This window comes from Strix uralensis, chromosome 3 (assembly GCF_047716275.1).
Source record: "Strix uralensis isolate ZFMK-TIS-50842 chromosome 3, bStrUra1, whole genome shotgun sequence".
In the NCBI taxonomy this organism is placed as follows: domain Eukaryota; kingdom Metazoa; phylum Chordata; class Aves; order Strigiformes; family Strigidae; genus Strix; species Strix uralensis.
Genome location: NC_133974.1, coordinates 22,473,852 through 22,491,465, shown reverse-complemented (window position 1 = coordinate 22,491,465; position 17,614 = coordinate 22,473,852). Strand labels below are relative to the sequence as shown.

Genomic DNA, 17,614 nt, shown 5'->3' with positions numbered 1-17,614 from the left:
CAAACTGTGGAAATGGTAGCAAAGGTCTATTTGATTCCTTGGTTTTAGTTTTCTGACAGTGGACATGCCAGCACCTGTGTGGTAAGCACTGGTCACATCCCGCAGTGAGGGAAAGGAGCACCACACAGTTCTGGAGGGTTCTTCAGGCTGCTACCTGCTTTCACATAGTGAATGTGCTACCCATACACTAGGATGCTGTTGGTGGTGTGAACTTGGGGAAGGCATTCAACCATGGTACATGACTCACTGCTGAACCATCACATCAGCTGGTATTAGTTCTGCTACTTAACCCATATAAATACTATTTAATATATGCCTATTCAAGTATATGAAGATGGGCATAGTGAAGATAAAATGAAGAAGAAAAAGGATTATGCAGGCATCAGTGCTATGGGCCCTTGCTGTGACATACACAGTACATTGTTTGATGCTGTAGGTACGCCCTTATTCTAGCCGTGATACCATGGGAAACTTTCCTAACTTTGTTCTGCAAACCCCCATTGCATGTTCTTGGCAGCATCTTGCTTTTATTGTGGTTAAATATCACTTTACACAAAGTGACCAGGGACACAATGGAGCATTAGTCACTACCAGAAGACAAGTATTAAATGCCATGCATGAAATAATAGTGAACTAGTACCCAGAGTCCCACAGGAGAGGGAAGTGTTTCCCTGATCCTCTGGTGCAGGTGCAAGCACAGCGGTGTCACCTTCCTGCTCCTTCTCCTTCCATGAAGCTCCCCAAAAGCCCACCAGTTCCTTGCTCTCTGGGAGCAGAAGGGCCCTTTCCTCCCTCGAAAGAAAGCTGAAGCTTTCTCATGGAGGAATATCCAACTTGGCCAGTGACTGATCATTTGAAAGTAGCCCTTTTTGCCCTGGAAGTTAATTTAAAATAAACTGCATTTTTGATACTATCAGAAAGCTTGGCTGTTTAGTCTTCAAAGGTTACAAATAACGAGAGAGAAGGGAAGGTTCCTGTTTTGCTATGGCAACTGTCAAAAACTCGTGTACACATTAGCAAGATCAAGGGCTTGCCCAGGCTGGGAAAGAGCAGGTAAACATCATGCTAATCCCTCTGGAGCTGCGAGACAAACAGGCTGCCAGGACATACCCCTTTCATCAAGAGAAGTCAGTCAGTATTTGTTTCTTTCCTTGCAGTTTGTTTATTCAAGGTACCTACGCTCTGATGGTTCATGCTTTACAAGGCTGCCCCACTTGTTCCTTGTCATGCAGCTGTGCTGATTGAAGTACAAGGGAGCATAGCACGAAGGGAGAGGGAAGTTTCAAAAGGTCAGTTTTGCACTAGAAGAGCACTGAGCAAGCTGATAGCAAGGTCACAGGGACCTGTTAAGTCAGGGGCTGCAAGATCTTATCTTCCTTAACCATCAGACCTATCTGGCTCCAGCAATATGTTCCCAGTTAGCTAAACTGGGTGTTGAGGATGCATTTATAACACATGATAAAAGGCCTTTGAACCAATGTGGAAAGTATATAGCCATCTAGAACCACTGCTTTTGGGGCAGGGATACCATAAGTGATTGGGTGCCTGAATCAGGGTTTCCCCATGGGCACTTTCTCATCCCCTTGGGATTCAGACTCCAAAGGCTGAGGTTTGGTATGATTCAAGACAAGCTCAATATGATACCGGTTAGCTTGACTCAGAAATGCACCTGGACTAGATTTTATTTTTATATCCTTCTAATAATACTGAAAAAAGATTTTGTGTATCTCTGTGAAAACCTGACAGTACTACAGACTGTGGAGAACACAGCACAATGGCTATTAGCCTCAGAAACATAACTGTTATCAGGCCATGTGAATTGAAGGAAAAAAAAATTGTTATGAAACATGATTAAGCATTGAGGCACACATCACCAGTGGTGCCTTTACTTTGAGTCAAGCCAGGCTGGTTCTATGAAAGAAGAAGGAAGTCCTGAAGAGCTGAAATGGCAATGAAAGAGCCTGGTGACACTGAAGGATGGCTTCTTCATTTATCCAAACCCATCAGCATCTGAGGAGCAGTGGTTTGGCTAACGTACCTTGAAATACATTGAGTCTTGTCTCTGTGTAAATTGTTGAGGTTTTCTTTTAAATGTCTTTCCAAACTTGTTTTCCTAAGCCCTTACTCAAAACTTTGTAACAAAAAAATAAAGATTGATTTAGCAGAGTCTACTGGATGTTAGCGGTGGGTAGGGACTGCTAAGCCTTGTGGACTAAATGCAGCTTCCATAAAGTGAAGATGTTGACATGAAACAGGGTGTGCAGGAGGAGACCTGCCCCCCTCCACCTGTTCTACTGAGTGGGACCGCCATACGGCCAGGGATGCAAGACAGAGACTGACTGGACAGCCGTCACAAGAGCTGGACAGGACATCTCGATAAGGTACAGACGAAACCCAGGCTACATTCCTGTGTGCTGCAATGTTTACAAATGTTTCCTGAGACAATAGAGAAAAAAACAATTTGGTTTTGTTAATCTGAAGGAGGTGACACAGACACTGCTTTGTCCATGCAACCCAGGTGAAGATGCAAAATCATGCATGGAGCTATTGATAGTTGGGCAACTCTGCACCTTCTTTATTGAAAATGTGTCCTCAGTTGAGGGGCATCCCAGAGAGGATAGCGAGGAACAATCTTCCCTATCTGAAACTGAGGGAATTTTGGGGTGGAAGTGCAGAAATGCATCTCAATCCATGAAATTTCTTAAACTACACCAAAGACATTGATCAAAGTCCAAAATTCAATTTTCATCCCTTGAATCCTATGTCCTGTTGCTTCTGTAGAAAAAATTATGGGTTTGCTGTCTTAAGGGGAATAGTTCATGAAAAATTCAGAGGACTCACAAGCCTGTGGTAAGGGGGAGTTGATAAACTGGCTGCTAATGAACTGCCAGCTCCCAGAGAAGGGAGTGAGTGTTCATGCTGCAGTCAGTAACTGCAGTGAGTCTTGCTCTCTGGTCCTACAGCCACCTCACATGGTAATAGGATGGTAGATGACTCAAAAAAAAAAAAAAAAAGTTTCAAAATTGGTTTGATTCTGATTTTTCTTAAAAACGTGCAACTCACAACTACAACTGGCAAATTTTTAATTCTGAGAACAAGACCCATCCTTTTTCTACAGTTCTCTACCACATAGCAAGTAAAAGAGACCTTAGGCTGCATACCATTACTTCTACTACAACTTGAGGCCAGTGAGATTGGTGGAAGTTTTCTGGAATAAAATGGCCAGAACTCATAATCAGGCTGAACACCCTGAAAAAAGTGGCATGCTCCTGGTACGACAAGTAATCTAGTTTGTATTTCACTGTTTACTTTGTAAGCAGGGATAGCTTTGCTCTTATCAGATTTTTCCCCACAGTTTTTAACAGCAAGATGAATGTATGGCACTTTGTGAATGTGACAGCTGAGTTCAATTTCATTGCTCTTTAAAATTTTCTCTGGTTTCTCTGTTTAAGGAAAATCAAGGAATGCAATAATTACTTATCAGGGATTTGCTTTTTACACTACAAATTCAAATGCACTGGATGACAGCTGAGCCTCACTGACATCGGTGCCTGCTTTTAAGGCTTCACAGAACTGTCTTGTAAACGTTTATGGCATTTGAGTCATCTCATCTGCCTCCTCACAGTCATACAGAAACTATTGAGCATCGAGGCAGTGAGGGAGGTAGAGGAACCCTTTGGTTTATGATGCTGTTCACAGCATTACAACCTTCATGAAAGTTCAGTCTAACTTAGAAGATTTAGAGTTTGGAGACCGTTTTTATCTGTGTTTCCTACCTATATAAAATAAATAAAAACCAGACAAGAAAGCCTCCTAATAGGGCAGTCTAGATCTGAAGAGCAAATTAAGGTCAATTCCTGCAAAGAATTCAAGCGTGAGCTACTTTTCTTTTTTGAGTAGTTTTACTTATGTTAATAGCCACTGTTCCTCGGTTTATGAATTATTCATGTGCATGGGTCTCCACAAGACTTGAGCCTGCAGGTTACAGACTTGTATTAAGCACTGAGTGGCTTAAAATATCTTGGTAAAGAAGTACAGAACAACTTTTAATTGGTTCTAAAAAGAATAGCAATAGCAACAGTTAATTATTGTGAATAAGGTAGTTAAACAAACACTATCTTCATAAGTAGAATGTAGTAAATATCTTCAATACATCTTCAGCATGCTGTATTGCATATTATGCTTTCATTTTATGCAGGAACATTTTAAGGAGCTTATGGCCACATTCATCTAAAGGAAAATACACACACATTAAGCAGTACATGTCAAGCAGAGTTTTTGGCAGAAGAATGATGAGTCTGATTTAAAATCTTGTTTATTTTCTCTTTATATCCACCAGTGTGTTCTCAACTCTTCTGAGCAAGGTGAGCAACAATTCTGGGGGGGTTGTTTGTTCTGGTGATGTTTTTTACAGTGGTGGCAATTCCTGGTGGTTCCCACCACCTTGTTGACTAATGGCAAACAGTGTCAGCCTTCAGGACCCTGGTCCCCACTCCCCGCAACTGATGTCTGTTAGCATCACTCAGGAAACTGCATGACTTGACAAAACAGCATCTTTAACTTGCATGATGAGTCTGACCTGCAAACAGGATTCTAGGAGGTCCTGTCTGTATTTGATTCAAAGATCCCATTAAACTGGCAGAGGCAGCTTGCGAGACCTGATGGCTTCTGCAGTAGCAGTTGGTCCACAGTCGCTCCCCTCTGCTCGTAGGGTTTTCCCACCCATCATTCTTCCGTCTGCTGAATGCAGCAGAGATCAGAAAAGGAGGTGCCAATTAGGAGAGTACATCATGGGGGCAAAGGTCAGGAAGGAAAGGGCAAAAAATGACAGCATGAAGAAGAGTGAGGAGGGTACATGTCAGGGAAGAAGAAGAATAATCAGAGGCAGCAGTGGAGGTGTGGAGGGAAGGTCCCAGCACTTGTGGGAGGGCTGCAGGGCTCCGGCTGTCTGTGCATGGACACACTGGGAGGATGCTGAAATGGCATCTCCTCCGTACTGGGGCTAAACATTCTGCAAGAGCTACAACTTTCAGTCACAAATTTGTGAGGTCCTGTATTGAGTCATTTTTCTTCCACCTTGGTGCTCATTTGTTTGGTTTATTTTAAATAACTGACATGTGACAAGCTCATCACATGTGAAGCCTCTCCAGGAAAAGCTGAATGCATTTTTTTTTTTAATCTATATACCACGTATGTTATACACTGTGTGCCAAAAAAAATTTTAATACCGAGTAACAGGATGTGTGTTTTGAAGTTGGAGTGAGTGGAAGAAGTCAACTGCACTTAGCGATGGCAGGTTACAGTGGATATAATCCAGTTCTTTGCACTCAAGGGTTCATGCTTTTGAAAGGCACCCACACTCAGAAGAGCACTGTGGAATTTCCAAAAAAGAAAAAAAACCTCAGCCCAAAGATAGGTCGTTCCTTCAGCTTACTGAACTTGGGAGTATGAATGCATGTTCAAATGTCATTGCTTGTAGAAATGAAGCTCCTGGGATGAGAAGGCTGTGACATGCAGAAAGGAAACAAACTAGAAATTGTTTCTCTGAAATGTGAGGCAGTGACAAGGTGCAGGCAGGTGTCCCAGGGCACAGGGTGAGGAGGCACTTTGTGGCATTCAGGTGTCTGCCAGCAGCTTCATGGTTTCGCTACAGCTCACCCCACACATCATGTTTGTGCCTGGCACAGCAGAAGGCAGCAGCTCCTCCCACTTGCTCCCAGTGCTGTGAGTCTCCTGTGACCAGGCTGCAGTGGGGACCACGCTGTGCATCAGGGAGTGCCATTGGGCATGGGCAAGTCTGGTCCCACCAGTGGGGCAAGAGAGGCAGCTCAAGCACAGGGTGCCGTGACACCCTGCACTATGGAGGCAGTGATGGTAATGGGGGCAGTGGCTCTGGCAGCTGCTTAGCTAATAAAAAAACTCCATACTTAAAATGCAGTCAGTCCTGCTGTGTAAGTGTGGAAGGATGTTTGACCCATACCCTCACCTCAATAAACTTGTTTTAACCCTGGGTCCTTGCCCTGAGTCAGGGGTTGGAGAACGCTGCACCCACCAGCTGCAAACACCTCTGCTCCAGTAGCCCTAACCAAGGGACCTCTGGTCTTTTGCTCCATATTTTCTGCTGAAACCATTAGTTTTATCACTTGTATCTGTCCTCTTTGTCTCAGTAAACCCAGTAACTATCTCCCATTTTGTACATCTTATGTCACAAGTTGAAATTTGTCTCCTGCTGCCTGGTGCTGTTTCAGTGGTTCACCTGGCAATGTCTAAAATCTCCCTCTGTCCCTGTGACCTGATGCATTAAACGGCTGTCCCTGGACAATAAGGACAGGCTTTAATGACATTTGGATGCTTTCTGCTGAGAGGAGCAGATAAGACATCAACATATCTGATGATCAGGAAGGGTAGGACTTTTTTCCCAGCACATACTGAGGGATCTGTATGTGCTGGATCTCATTAGCAACATGAAGTAATGACATTATCTGTCCTACCATCAGGTTTAAAAGGTCAGGCTGGGGATGATGTCTGTGAAGGGGTTCAGAGCATTGAGGAGATTGTCACCAAATAGTAAGCATTGTTTTCCAGTATCCATTGTTTAATTTGCAGGTTCTGTTCATCTTCGCTGGGTGCTTTGGTGACGCCCTCCTCCTGCCTCTGCATGTCACACAGATGCACAGGGAGGATGGGGTGTGTAAGTGCATGGGTCATTGGGATGCTGTTTGGGAGACTGGATCCACCACAGGTATTTTTCTGCTCTCCACTAAATCACATAACTTCCTTCCTCCAATCCTTCCCCGTTTAAATAGTAGCATATGTCTGCCTGGCAGGTTACAGCAGCACACCAAGACACCCGAATTGCCCTCCAGCTGCTATGAGTTATATGGTGTATTAGTCCAAGTGAAGTATGACATTAATACAGCTTAGGGCTTCTTGGCTAGTTCTTTGATAGCTTTACATGCCACAGCACTGAGCCATATAAATGTACCCTCTTACCAGTGGTTTTAACCTTTCTTACTTTTGGACCCCTGAAACATTTCAGGAAAGGCAAAACCAGGTTCACAAATGTCCCATATGTTTTTGTGTATGTGAACGTCCTTTCCTTAGCTACCACCTAAAGTTCACGTCCAGGTCAAAACCTCCTGCAATAAGTACATTATAACAGGGAATGTCTTTATGTTTTTGCAGTGAGAAAACCTCATGTGGTGTTGTGACTTAAATGGCTTAGCCCAGTCAGTGAGAGCAAGAAAGACACAGTGGCAGGAGCTCTAGGTTATGTTAGTCATTTGAGGACCCCATAGCGAGCCTGCACAGCCAGCCTGGCCACCTCCTTACTGTTGTGTGCCCACACTAAGCAGAAGAAGGCTAGCTCAGGGCTGTACACGCATACTGCTGCCACACAAGTATAGACATAGACATAATGTGCTTGTGTATTTCTCCACACAGCTGGCCCGAAGCTTGCCAAGGCACTAGGTTGTATCTTTATGTGGATCTTGGATTGTATTATCCATCTTTCTCTTTCGTTTTTGGAAACATATATTTTCACTCACATGCAGTTTGAAGACCGATTTTTTTCTTTATATCTTCTGCACAATCTTTGTGTTGATGGGTCTGTTGCTTCTAACTTCAGTGACATTCAAAGTTGTGCAAGTGCTTTGCAAACATGTAAAAAGATGAGTCTCTGCTTGAATGAGATTGTAATCTTTGAAGGGAACAACAAACACTGAGCATGTGGATAACTCCTGAGAGCAGGTCAGAGAAAAGCTGGTCAAAAAGTGACATTGTTGTAGAAGTTAAGTTAAAATTCCAAACGTTCCAAAACTAATTATGTTCTCTGATTTCTCTTAAGTTGTCATTAATTGTTGTTATTATTCTTTGTGCTTTCTTGTGAAGATGTTGTCACAGTGTTTCTTAATGTCTTTTCCATTGATTTATCAGAGACTGAGATTTTAGCATGTAAACATTTTAGTAGCTATTTATGTCAAAATATTGGATGAAAAACAATTAAGCAGCTCAACACTTTCACAAAATAAGAAAAATCTTATTAGTGTGTTGCTAAGAGTGTTGTTCAATAAAAAAGTCATTCTTGCCAAAATCATTTATTGAGAAAAAGCCAACTGGCTTTTGCAGCTCATTCATCTCAGAGAGATGATGGCCTCCAATGTGTGCAATGCAGAGCCTTGCCCTAGGTACCCAAATCCAGACTCTTTTCCCTGCTTTGTAGTCTGTGACATAGAGCTCAGTTTATTCATGTGTGTAGTTTTATTTCAGTCAGGACAACAGAGCAACGACACATTTCTTCACTGGTATTTAAGGCTCTGCCCATACTGCAAATTAAAACAGGTTTGGAAACCAGTCCTTGGCCCAGAGATTGAGAGGCAACTCAGGCACTTTACATAGTGTTTGACCTGCATCTCCTCAGCACCTCATCTTGTGCCCCTGTGACATCATTATTATTCTGTGGGAGGATTTTTTCCCACCTAAAAATTCCTGAAAAATGTGAGGATTTTCTCAACTACGTTTTTTTTTTTCCTGTGGTAGGAGGGCGACAGTTAGTTTTGCAAAATGTGCGGTGCAGCGTGCTGGCGTGTGGATGTATTTGTGGGTGCAAAGCCCGGGCAGAGGTTGGAGTAGAGGGAGCCAGCCTGATGCAATCACAGTCATGCTGTCTGCTGGGAACGGGCCCTCACAAGTGCCCTCTTCCAAGCCTTGCTCAAGCAAGATTTAGGAAAGTTCTAGCTGGCATGCACCAAAACCCTGCCTGGAAGCATGTTAACCGTTAAACAGCCTGGATAATCAGTGAGCCAGTGCTCAGACCTGCCTCCTGGCCCTGTTTGAGCTGGTGGTGCGGATACTGTGATACCTGTGTTCAGGAATAGGATGGGACTGCCTGTGACACCAAGTGTTGTCAGGGATAAGGAAACTGTGAAACATCTTTCAATAGCTATTTATTGGATTCTATTTGAATTGCATTTTGGTTTGATGCTTCATTGTTATCCGTTGGATCTGATGTTTGCCTTTGAAAATTACCAATTTTCTTCATTCTGAGCCTCCCTGAACGCTCCATTTCTCACAAGCATTGTGAGCCTGCAGGCAACCTCTCCTCTTTGCTCACTCTCTTACCTTTAAGAAAATTACCAGTTGGCCAATGATTTTATTTTTTTATTCCCCTCCAGATGTTGTTTTCTGCTATTCTTCAGACACTAGGAAAGTGCTGCAGGGTAAACCTGCTACCCTAACTTTGTATCACATTGGAAAATAAATGGGGAATATGAATAGCAAGTACCTTCCTGACAGAGAGAAAGTGGACCTGGCTCTAACAAGCCCTGGGCAATACCTTTTGTTCCTTTTACCTGACCTGCTGCAAGCATGATGCTCTTTCTATGGGACATTTTCCTTGGCAATGCCAGCCCTAGGCAAACAGACCTGCTGCCTCAGTCCGGTGCTGCTGTACGTTGCTGTAGCTCTGATGGATTTATATTAACTGATGCTCTGACCTACTGCCCGAGGCAGAGTATAACCAGGCAGTGTTTCTCATGTACCATTTAGATGATTTAAACATTTAGGAGTTTACATTAGCTTTCTCCTTTTGATGAATTCCTCATCCACATTCAGAAAAAGAGCCTCATTACCTTGGGACAGAACTATTATTTACCTACCATTTATTTCTCAATATTTTGCTCTCACCCAAGAGCACACTAATGTTTCCTGCAGCATGAAGAGCCCCGAGTGCTGCCCTAGTGAGCTCAGTGACCATGCTGCAAGGAAGGGGGGGCTTTAGAGGGTGAATGGGGGTAATCTTAGGAAGATAATGCGGTATTTGGTGGCACTTAGTCATAATGTACAGAGCAAAGGATGCTTTTTTTTAAAAAAAAAATCGACTAAATAAGACATTATTAGAAAACCCTTAACCAACACGCTGCTTGTTGTCATTGTTATGAAGATCAGTATAATCCTTAAAAGGTTTTTAATTTCTGTTTAGAAGCACCTGCCCCCTCTCATGGCACTGAAAGGTAATTTTCCCTTGAAGACAGATACCACATTTTCCTGGACCAGTGGCAGTCTAACGCTGTATCTACATCTAGTGGTTTTCCCAGAACATTGCCCCAGGAAGGGACAGCGGGATGCCTGGCTGTGCCTGCCTGCCCGCGCCGAGGCTGCACCAGCCTTGCCCTGGCACATCTGTCCTCACCCAGGTCTGATAAATCTGCAGCTATTCATGTATACAAACTCTATAGGTCTCTGTGCAGAATAATACCGCAGGAGTTCTTATGTGTCTGTGCTATTATGCTGGTGACTTACATCAGTTTTTCTGACATAGATCAGCATCAATAGTCATTACCTTGGTATCACTTCTCATTTTTATTTTCCAGAGAACATTATCAATAAACATAATTAGAAGATCTGGGTCCCACCCCCCCTGTCTCTACTCTGCCTCCAGATATATCACTCTGGACATTTCTTGTTCCCCTTCCCACCTCTCTTTTCCATTGTGCCCCATGTAGCCTGACTACTTATTTTGTGGCTCTTTGGGGCTGGTGTCGCCTCTTTCTGTACGCGTGCACCACACTGGACACCTGTAGGGCCTCTGAAGTGCTAAGGCTTAGACAACAGGCTTAAGCCAGAGTTGACCTATAGATGAATCCTGTATATTTTATAACTGATAACCATTGTGCTAGTAGGTATTGTATTAAGTTATAACAACCTATTTATGTTGGTGTAAAAAGTGCTAAAGCATTGAAATACTGCAGCCTGAACAACAGGCCCCAAGCTGAAGCTGCTAACTTAGCATGTAGTCATTAGTAAAATATGTAAACTCGCTAGTGAAAGACAAAATATTATCAGTAGAGGGGAGAGAATGTATCCCACTTTCCTTTCGCAGCCTTGTTCAAGGCTGAGAACCCAAGTATTTGGCCTTGTTAGAAACTCCCTTGGTTCCCCCCCCGAGCCCTGGCCAGGCTTCGGGTGGAATCCAACAGGAGAATGAAACCAGAAACTTTCCGCTCAAAACAAAGGTGCCAGCTATTCTGGCTTGTTGATCTCTGGTATATAAGGCTGGACCTGCTCACAGCGACTTTGGAAGCCTCACCTATGGGTGGACGCACCGCGTAGGATTTCCCACTTGCCGGGACAGGCTCTCCAAATCCTCGCTGTAACCGGGGCTCCCCAGCGACTGCGGATCTGGATGATGATGATAATATATGCAAGTGGTGATGTATTTCTCTTAATTACTGTTCTCTCTCTCTCGGGTAGTAATGATTTGATGCATTACCCCGTATTTTCCTGTTTGTTGCTTTAAGTGCACTGTTCTGCTTCTTCTTACTGCATGTTTTCTGTTATATTACTTGGTTATCACTAGTAAAATACGCCTACTCTTTTCACTCTGGTGTCCGAGTTTAATTGGTATCCCTAATCAGCAAAACAGCCTCAAACACGGATACAGTTTGAATAATTGTTCCTCAAGTTGAATGCACTACACAGCTGTAGGTGCCACTCTGGCTGTATCACATGTCTATGGCAGGGGGCACAAACCCCCTTGTCCCAGCCAAGGCTGTCTCCATCACCAGACTGCAGTGACTTTCTGCTCCTGCAGCCCTTTCCCCACTGCCTGTGCTCCCTGCTTGAGCCTCCTACTTTCCCCATCAGCCAGCTGCACGCTGCTGGCTTCACATCATCTCTCTCCATGGCTCGGGAGAGGACCCACATCCTTGGCCCCCCCCTCCCAGCTGGGCAGGTGTGGTGCTGTGGCCCAGGAGCAGCTCATCTCCCAGCCACCAGCACTGCAAAAGCAGAGCCGGGGATGAGCTGCAGGTCCTGGAGCACTGTAAGTGCCCTGTCCAAGATGACCTGTCTGCTGCCAGAGCTGCAGCAGATGTTTTTGCCTGTTTGGACAGCAGCACAACCTCTGCGGTGTGTTAAAAAGCCCTTCTTTCTCGAGAGCTTCTTCAGCAATGGGGGACAGGCTTTACTAGAAGCAAAGCTGAAGGAATGCCAGACGGGCAGCAAGATGCAAATGCCTGGCTCAGTAATTTTTGTATCCCATGCATTGAAACAGCAGGAGCCAGATCCTCGAAGTTATGAAGCTGGCACAACACTGGGATTTATTTTAAAAGCCATTTGTGCCTTTCTCTTTAGTTCCTGTGCACAGAGGAGGTTTTCAAGGTTTTTACTGCAGCCACTGGTCGGGACTCTCCTGTTTAACTCAGTTTGCATTTAAACTGTACATGCTAATGAGGCAATTCTCTAAAGATAAAACCTAAATTCCCTATATAGGTGATCAAGAAAGAGGCTGGGGCTTCCAAAAGCCTCTGGAATTGGTCCCATAAAAGATATTACCCATCTCCACAAATCTTGCATTTCTTCAGGCTAGACACCAAAGAAAGGCACACAAAATCTCCTTGTGGATGTCTAAGTAGCTCCTTCTCCGCACTGACTATATAAAAAATCCAGGTCCTGCCTTTAGAGGAAATTTTTTTTTTTCTAATATTCATTTGCAGGAACTGGGCTAGTAAGGAAATACTCAAAGGTTCAGCATAAACCTGCAGAGTAAAAGTAACTAGTAGATTCAGCAGCTGCAGATAATAGCAAAAAAATCTAGTGTTAAATATGGCCAGAAAATGTAAGTTGCATTCCATGTTTCTTTAGAATCTAAGTAAAATGTGTTCTGGCAATTGTTGGTAATGTCAGAATTAAGTGACATGAAGTATAGTGTAAAAGACACTTAAATATGGTATAAAATTAAAAAATAAATCTAAACAATGAAGTAAAAAAAAAAATCCAGTATTTGAAAAGAAATGGGTTTGTTAAGTTTTCTTTTCCTGAGAAAAATTTCTCCAAGTTAAGTGGGACCCACAAAACTTTCTCCTTGGACACTAGGTCATTTTACAGTGGAAAATTGTTTTATTAAAAAGAAGACCAAGTGTAATTGGTACCAATAAATATAAAATCCTACAGCCATTACGAGACTCATGAAATACAAAATAGCTTCAATAAAAAGGTGTACTGAAGCAACTGCATTTATTTCCACCAAGGTCTCTCTTTTCCCCTCACAATTCCTGAAGGGTAGATGTGAAGTGGATGCATTCAGACAATGGGGAAAATTATTAAGATGGGTCTTAACCAAATCCAATGAGAACTATCACTTTGTTCATTCATTACAGACAAAATAATTAATTTATTATCAGCAGATTTGAGTGTAAAGAATTGCCTGAGTTTTCCAAAAGAGGAGTCCCTTCCCAGTTCATCCTTTAAGAAATAAAAGAGCCCTCAGCAACAAATGAAACAAGTAAAAGACTATTCAAAATAAATGAGTCAGCCCCAAATACTGATCATAGGGGGAAAAAAAGATCAAGCATTGTTTTTCATGTTTTCCTCCCCCTTTCCCTACTCACCCCCTGCTCTAAATGCACGTGTTCAGCTGTAAATTCATAACTGCACTCTTTTGCACATATATCACGTTTGTCTGGAGATGAAAGAGTTTTGAGGAAGTTCTTTGTCAATGAGTGTTATTAATGATGTGGTTGTAAATCTCACTGTCATAGTATTTACTGAGTAAATAAGTACTGTGTGACCTAGAAGAATATTTTCCCAGTGAGGAAACCAGTTTGAAAAAAAATGATTCAACTTTTTTTCCATTATACCTCAAAGTCATGCATGGGTTTGGGCATTCATTCAAAGATGAACTCAGACAGTCTGTATCTTACAGGATCAGTAACATGCAGATTTTCTAGATGTATCAGCCTGAAGTCCAGCAGGCTGTGCAAAATGGATGTATTTGCTGATTGGATGGGAAATAAAAGAAATTTATTTTTCCTCTAATTCCTCTCTTTTTTTTTTTTAATTTTTATTATTTTATTATGTGCATTTGTGCTTCCAAGTAACTCTAGGGCTTGCCTGGAAACAGACCAGGTTCAGCCATTAATTTCCCCTTTTAAAATCAGTATTATCAGTAGCCTGCCTTAGTATCCTCTGCTTTAGAGTCACCTTCCACACCACTGCTGGTGTGATAACTTGCTCATTTAAAGCCAGCTACGATCTGTACGTGTGTGACTGGTATCCCTGCCCCAGGCTGCCGTCCAGACATAGCTGTGGTAGGACAGGCAGGCTGGGCAGAGGCAGCAGGAGGAATTTGTATTGGCAGCCAGGTCTTGAGCACCACAACTTCACCCCTTGAAACTCAGACCTGGGCTGTCCCTCAGCACGGTCAGGTTAGGATCCAGCAGATGCAAGTTTTTGCCATGAGCCCTTGATGAGATCATTCCCTTTTCCTGACCTCTGTGGTCCTTCACAGTTATCTTTCTTTTATCACACTGAAGCTTAGGTTGCTGCTATGTGCTCAGCATGGTGTCAGCACCTTGTAACCATCTGCAAGCTCGTGCTCTCTCAAAAGGCTGTGGGCTGCTTATAGTGTGGAGCTGCACACTGACAGCACATAGAGACTGGTGTGCTGAGACTGGGGGGACCCTCCGATAATCTTTTTGGTGGAATTCAGGGCATTAAGCTGTGGAGTCCTAAACAGTTCCTGATCCAGTCCTTAACTCAGCTGTTGGGTTGTCCCAGCTGAGATCAGCAGAGCTGTTCCATCTGGTGCTTCAGCAGTACAAAGCAGAGGAAAGCTGTCTCTGGCATGATCACTGCAAGGAGTCTTCATCTTCTGAGATGCCCTCCCCTCCTCTTGTGCACCACCCCTTCCTCACTAACAAACCGCACAAGCTGTAAGGCTCCTGGCGTGTTTACCTCCCTGTGTTAATGTTGCTGCTTGAGAGTGTGAGCTGAGTGCGCTCACCTCTGTTGCAGTAGGCACTGTGGTTTTCAACATGTAATGGAGGTGTCCAGAGCACTGAATGGGTGCCTAGTGATCTTGTTTTGAGATCTGGCTGAATAAATTAAAGCCATTTCAAAGAATCTCTCACAGTGGCATGATGTATGATTATGCTTCATCCAGTGAAGAAAAAGTGCATTGCCTCTCCATGCACCCATGCTGAGGAGCAAAAGGTTACAGGGATGTGGATAAAAAACAGGCAGCAAGTATCTAAACAGCTGGGTAGCAGCTCAGAAGCACAGTTATGGAGGCTACCCCTTCTTAAACTCATTCATCAACCTGAGCTTCATCATGTTGGGTTATCCCACAGTTTCATGGGTTTTACCTGGTTTTGTGGGAGTCCTCCAAAAGACAAATAGTTTGTCTTCAGAACAGAATCTCCTGTCATGGTCTCAATGAGCTCCACTCACTCACACAAAGCTCCTATCCTCTTGCATGTGTGTAAATGCCCAAGTAGTACTACGAAAGAGGCCCAGCTTTCTCCCATGCAACTGCAAGCACCTAAGATGGGATGCCTTCCATCTTTTCATCCCAGAATGTACAATCAGGTGAGAAGTGTGTGTGTGTGTGTGGGGGGGGGTCCATGTTAAAAGAGTAATAAGACCATTAATTTATATTTCCTTTTGAGAATGTCACCCTCAAACTCTGATTTTTAAGAGTCTAGCTTAAAATATCAAAACCAGAAAATGCAAGGATTAAGTTGAGAGCAGTTTTACCCTTCAGACTTTTCCTGAGGTAGGTTTCAAGGTATGCAGGTTTCTAAACCTCTTCCCTTCCAAGGAAATATCTGAAACAGGAATTTCAGGCCATCATAGGTGAGGGAGTTTTCATCTGCCCTTTCATAATATTAATAAACTCTGAATAAATACCCATGTTTTTTCCTGATCTATAAAAATTCTGTCGGTGAGGCAATGCTTACTAACCCAGGTGTTAAACATCTCTTACCCTTTTTACAGTATCAGACAATAATTTAAGATGTGAAGAGATCACATCAGGTCATTTGGTCCAGCTCTTGCAGGACTCTAAGTAAGATCCAGATTTGGCATTAGATCATGTCACTCAGGGTCACATGCAGTCAAACTTTGAGTATTTCCAAGGATGGAGATCCTACTAGAGATTTCAACAGGTTTCATGGATTTTCTGCCTGCTGACTAATCATCCACAAGTTAACATGTGCCATTGGCTCTCACATAAACACCTCTGTGACCTTCTGGGGTAATTTCTTACTGTGGTGAACATGCTTTTCCTTCCTGGAAGCCAGCTGGATCAATGCAAGACACAAGGTTTGCTTGACTCTGTTTCTCAGCTAGGCTGCCTTTTTTTCCCTCTCCTCCCCTTAGCCCTGCCTCGTTCCAGTGAACTTTAGCAAGAAGCTGTCCAGCAACAGAAATGATGCCTTTCTTTTTTGGAAAATATCTAATGCATTTGGAGTGCCACCAGAAACAGATAAATATTAGACATACCTCTGAGAAGAATCCATTGCTGCTAAGAGCTCGTTTTACCCATTGATCTTACACAGGCAACACCATGACCCTGCTATTGCCTTAACAATGATAGATATATAACTGAGGGCCAGATTCAATAAAATCTGTCTGAGTTATCCTGAAATCAATTTTTTAGATCTTTTGTGACCTTGCATGGGACCAAAATGATTGGTTTTATTGAATTGAAAAATACCATGTTCTCTGAAAAGTAATTAAGGTATTATGCAACATTAAATGTTATTCAAAAACCAGCACAGGACATTTTATAATGCAATGCAATGAAATGACATAATAGAGTAAGTGATTTTGCTACTTTTTATTTTATCCTACATAAGTGACAGATACAAGCAAACAAATTAATTTGTTCAACAAAGCCTAACCTGTAGTTCATTTTTATACCTGTGTTATCTGTGTAATTTAGTTATTTATTTTTTAATTCTAGGGCTGTATGTTAGAGAAGTTTTCATGTTGAAGATAGACTGTATCCTGGCTAAGCTCTGTGTGTGCATGATGGCCTGTCATCTCTTCAGAGTGAAACAGAAGTACAACTTAAAACAGACTGTGCTATCAGTTTTGATGTAGAAAAATGTATTATAAAGTACTCTATTTTGACAGAGAGAGTAAAAAAAGTGTATTCTATCACTTTTTATTAAATACAAAAATAGTATTCACAATACATACTTATTTGGTTGTTCTTATATTAGAAATATATTAATATCAAATTCTACTTATTTCAATTTACTGGAAAACTCTAAGACTGGATTGTGATGTTGACACTGACAGAAGGTAAGATCTCAAAGCATGATGGTATGAGAAGGCCAAGAACAGGGGAGGAGAAGGGTGTGACCTTAAAAAGACAACTGATGAAGAAATGACATTTTGATTTAAAAAAAAATCTGAAGTTGTTTCCATTTCGTATGGAATGAGCAACAGAGTTTCCTTTGTTTTGGGCTCTTTTCTGAATTATTTTTAGGCTTCCCTCTGCTCCCCTCCCAGAAAGGCAGGCTACCTGCTCTCTGATCCCTATGTAAAGAACTGGGGTGCCTGAAGGCATTTAGTGTTGGGGCTTTTCTCTGCCTCACCCACCTCCCTCCGCTCCTGTCGTGCCCTGGCCAGGTTGAGTTTGATTCCTTGCATGCCATGTGTGCTCCCAATGCCATCAACTCATGGGGGGTGTTACACCAAACATGTCTGGAGAGCACCACTTCTAGAAGGAAATAATTTTGTCTCAGCTTAAAAACAAAGAGGGAAGATGGACCTTGTGAATTCCCAAGGGTCGTCCCAGTTTTGGACCTGCAGAAAGGACTGTGCA

At 42.8% G+C, this 17,614-nt stretch overlaps 1 long non-coding RNA gene across 1 annotated transcript; it reads left to right on the top strand.

Moving 5' to 3' along the window:
• Window positions 1–2,167: 2,167 nt before the first annotated feature.
• On the top strand, window positions 2,168–16,978 carry LOC141941733 (uncharacterized). The gene is made up of 4 exons (XR_012628401.1): window positions 2,168–2,381; window positions 4,199–4,364; window positions 6,607–6,742; window positions 16,745–16,978. It is a non-coding gene; the product is annotated as an uncharacterized LOC141941733 (long non-coding RNA).
• The last annotated feature ends 636 nt before the right edge of the window (window positions 16,979–17,614 follow it).